This window comes from Megalops cyprinoides, chromosome 5, assembly GCF_013368585.1.
Source record: "Megalops cyprinoides isolate fMegCyp1 chromosome 5, fMegCyp1.pri, whole genome shotgun sequence".
NCBI classification, from domain to species: Eukaryota; Metazoa; Chordata; class Actinopteri; order Elopiformes; family Megalopidae; genus Megalops; species Megalops cyprinoides.
In genome coordinates this window covers 21,689,525-21,694,431 of record NC_050587.1, presented here as the reverse complement: position 1 = coordinate 21,694,431, position 4,907 = coordinate 21,689,525, and positions in this window count along the sequence as shown.

Sequence of the window (4,907 nt, the reverse complement as noted above, 5' to 3'; positions counted from 1 at the left end):
CCAGCATTAGCCTACTGGCACTGCACAGTGGTTATCTCTGCATTTCCTGTTTATAGTATGTGGTATACTTTACACAGTCCCTTTCAAAAATAACTTGTAGTATTTTATTTGTAATGAAATGAAATGAAGTGAAAATACATGTGTAAAAGAAACCAAAACCATATGTGGGTTTGAATAAAGGGAAAACAGTAGCTGTAGCTTGCATCAATGTTTAGTGATAGGGAAAACAGTGATGTTTTGCTTGTGTTTTTGTGATACAGGGTAGAGATGTTCACTGCTTTAATGGTTATTCTGGTGCAGTTCATGCAGTCAGTTGTCAAAGACGCACACAAAGGCCATGTGTCTCAGAATTATTTTCCTTTTGCATTTCAGTTTGTGTTTATAACTTCTGTTGCAGCACCTAAGATTTCCTGAGTGCAGCGGGTGAGAGGTCGATAAATTGCACTAAACATACATTCCATTTTTTTGCTATTGACTATCAGAAGGTGCCTGACACAGTAAATCCAGGCTTTAGACATGAATTTCTGTGGTGCCTAGGTGTTGATTTGGCAAATTAGGTGTCGGCTTTGCTTTCTGAAAAATGTGTCACAAAAGGATAAAACCTTGTAGCTTAGCAACATGTGATTCATTTGTAGAATTTGTTTTACCTGTCTGCTGGCAGCTGATAGGAGGCTCTGAGACAGACATCAGTTTCAATTAAATGCTAAAATGGCAGATTTAATTTCAGCTAATGTCGTGACTGGAGATGAGACACAAAGTTTTTTTTTAAACCACACATCTATCTAAAACCTAAAAATCTGCAGATAAAGTGCAGTTCATAGACTACAATAGAAGTAGAGACCAAAGATGGCCAACCATGACCCTGAAGTGATGCAGTGTCCTATGTTGTGTGTTCTGTTCACAAAATGTAATGCTTAGTAGTATATTTTGGCCATGCAGATTTAAAAAAAAAGATTGCACTTAAGATATTCAGTATTTTTTATGTGTTTAGAATGTGTGCAGGATTGTGACTCTCTGGAACAGTGGTTGGCCACATGTGGTAGAAGTGGTGATGTAAGTTTGCTGCAAGATTTGAACCATGGCCCATAAGGCACAAGGAATGCAAGGCACCAAGATAAAAACCCGAAGTCCTAGATGAGGGAATGAATCTTCGTCTCATTCTGGCTTTGGGGGGGTCTCTGTAGCAGACATTCACATGCTACACACAGTCGTGGTCTGTATGTACACAGAGCTGAATTGCAGTGTCCACTGGTAAAGTGCCTCAAGTTTGTAATGCACTTTTTTAACCACTTTGCCATGTACAGCATTAAATGGAGAAAAAATTGGAATGTTCTGCATTTTGTTGCATTTGGTTGCCATGTGCACGTATTGTTATTTAATGGGAGTGGAGACTCAGTTCCTCCACAAAAAAAGAACCCTGTGTTACTTTTCCCAGTACAATTTCATGTGTTGTCTGGATTCTTGGAAGATGACTGTAGCAACTTGGAACTGATCCCTCTGAGTCCAACCACAGGAGTGGAAATATGAACTCTGATTCTGTTTCCATCTCTACAGTAATCCCTAGCTGCTTTTTCATGTGTGGCACTTCATCTAACTTCCTATTTGTCAGGCTGAAGTGCTGCTTCTCATAGCCCTCAGCTTCAGCAAGCACAGTTGTGCACATCATGATCAAACTCTAGACATAATATTCAAGATGGTTAACTTCGGTAATTGTCAGTCAGCTCATTTTATTTAAAGATTATCATAACATTCTGCATTTTACAGTTGTGAGAACTGTTACCAGCTGTCTGAACCGTGCCATAAGTTGTCTCGTTTCAACGTGCAGCTGACTAAAGACATCATGCTTAGCCTTTATTCTTGCTTAATTTCAGATCAATGTATCTGAATGTCACGAGGAATGTCTTCTGGTATGGTATGAATATATTTTTTATATATATATATACACAAATGCATATTGTTTCGAGTCAGGAGACATTAACTTTAGATATAAACGTTGCGAATATAACATCTGTTTGTATCACAAACTAATTTACTGCAGAGAACAGAAGTTCTGTATCAGACACTTGTGTTGTTTTTATCGTTTCAGGCGCTCTCTAGCGGTCAAAGCTAAGTCCGCAGCACTTGTGTTTACCAGAGAGGGCGGAAGATTGTCATTGAGTAGGCCACCTTAGACTTTTTTCAAAAAGTTATTTTCCCTGTCACATGACTAACATTCACAGTAAACAGCTGCGTTCTGAAGCAAGCATGTGAGCTGTCTAACCCTGGATTTTACAGGTGGGTACAACACATTAGGGGAGGATGCAAGTTACCAATGAAACACCTTTTACATTCTTGAAACGGAAGGATGTACTAACTGCACACCATTAGCCTCCATATTGTGTCTACTGGAACTACATGAAACACGTTGTTAAAACTGTATTGTATTAAATAAGGGTAAACGCGGACAATTTAGAATTTTTACGAAAACTGTTCAGCTCATAATATCACATGACAGCTCATAATAGCACATGGAAAAAAACCTTAAAGGAAATTCCTAAATCGATACACTGCCGCTTTGCGCTGACACAACAAAAACCTCTATCGGTAAACAGCCTTTGAGAATTAGTCTTTCTGCTAGTAGTGAGTCCGCTTTGTTTTGAGGAAGGAGACGCAAGCAGAGTCCCGATTGCTAGCCTACAACAGATAGTCATCAGTTAGCTATGTTAATTCAGATTTACACCAGCGAGGATTGCGAGTCCTGCTGAAAACGTAAACAGAAACATATCAACGTTGACGAATGGGTCGGTTAAACCTCTTAGTCCAATCATGAGTATGTTCATCCTTAAACATATTTTGCTGATATACATTAGCCATAATGTAAAAACAATGAATCCCTTGCAGTTAAGCATTATGATGAAGTCAGGCACCCCCCCCCTCCTCCGTTATCTTCCAAGACTCATTATTATAGGCTCGCTTTTTGACACAATGGGTTCCTGAAAGCCCGCGTTATAAACCGGATAGGAATCCTATTTTCCTACAGGCACAATGTTATACGCAGGGTTATGCTCCCACACGTCTTGCAAATGAAATTTCTCATAATAGGCCAGATAAATATAGAACAGCGTCAAACATTCATGGGATATTAACAGGCCCACTCTGTAATTTTGTATATAAAAATAAATCTACGAACTAGCCTAAAACATTCCACACTGATATGCCATTTCAGGATTAACAGGAAACCGAAAAGTGTAAGAATCTGATCATGGTCTTTGGACAGGTGGGCGAGTGAGATCGTACGGATAAAATCTTTCGTCCCCTCATGAAGTTCGATGAACGAAAACAACACTTAAAAAAGACAACCCTGTTGAGGGGGGAAAAAACTGTCTTTACAGTCCTCTTTAATTCGCTGCTCTCCTCTGGGCTTCTCGCCATAAATCAGGGTCTTGTACCGTAGAAAAATTAATATTACTATTTTTATTAATGTCCTATACACTTCGTCGTAAAACGGGGACTGTCCGATGCACCAGTAAAATAGCCTGCGCAGACAAATGTTATAGTGGGCATACCAAATGCTTATCTGAAAAGCTAAAGTTGATATAAGGGAAATTATACAACTATGGTGCGCAAAGGAAGGAACATAATACTCATATTTTTAAAATGTTTGGGTATTTGGCAAATTCCATTTTCCGCTTTCTTACAAGGTAACCCGAACAATCTTTGGTTAACGTTCTGATTTACCTGCGCTGCGGTCTCATCATAACACACAGATCAATGCCTCTAGGTTCCGAATAAACGAATGAGGCACGAACATGAGAGCGGAATGATACGAGGAGCACTCCTTGTCTAGCGCCAGTGTATGAAGTATGGGAGGCTGCCCTCTTCTGGTAAAAGGTCTGAACTGCAACATCACCAACAGCTGTGTTGAATCCTGTGGGAGCCGTTTGTTAATGAAAAATGGTCACCTCGCCGGCTTCTCTCGTCTTCATTGTCTCTCTCACTTGCACTCTTTAAGCTTCACTTCAGGTCAAATCATAAAGGAATCCTCACGGTGATCAATCTAGCTGTGTTAAGGACAAGCCTTCAACTGCTCTTGAACTGTACTTACCCCCATAACTGAAGCATTTAATTGATTTTTTTTTTGTAAAATAACTTTGTTTATAAGATCCCCTGCCTTGCCTCCCAATAAGTAAACTTACAGATCTAATTTCTTGCAAACTGGTTAACTGTAATTACCATTGTTTGTGTGGAGCCTGTCATTGGCTAATGAGTCACACCTGCATATTTAATGGACTTTTAACACAGGTGTGTGGCCACTGAAGCTGTTCCTTGGGATGCTGAATTGTTGAATCATTAATTGAATGTAACAATTCATTTGGTTTTGTGGCTCTAATAAAGCCTGTTCCTGTGTTCTGTGCTGTTTGATTTTTTTAATGAATTGATTTTTTGAACATCCCCCCCTTCCTGCTGTTTTTATGTGCTACCTTGGCCAGCACCAGCATAAACATAATAGCCCATTTTACATGACAATGCAGATCTGCAATGACTTCCTTCTACCACTCTCTTGAAATAAAACCCTTCTGTTAACAGAGTGGATGTTTCTTAAGAATGAGAGGCTTTATTCCTGAAGTTTTTACTGGACATAGCCCAAGCCTTTGCCAAAAGGCACTTCCAGGACATCTGATAAGCCTCAAAATATGTACAGCAAATCAAGTTAGTGCAGCCAAAATTTCAGAATATGCCCAGTTCCTTCATTTCAGAGTGCAAATTCTGAACACAGTGCACTGCATTGATGACCAGTCAGGGTGGCATGCGTGACCAATTAGGAACCTGCTGACTAAATAATGGAAGCTAGTTTCCCCAGTTGTTCAAACCACTCTGACTGGGGGAAAGCTGAAGAAATGGAATTCACACTGAAATATAGTGTGAAT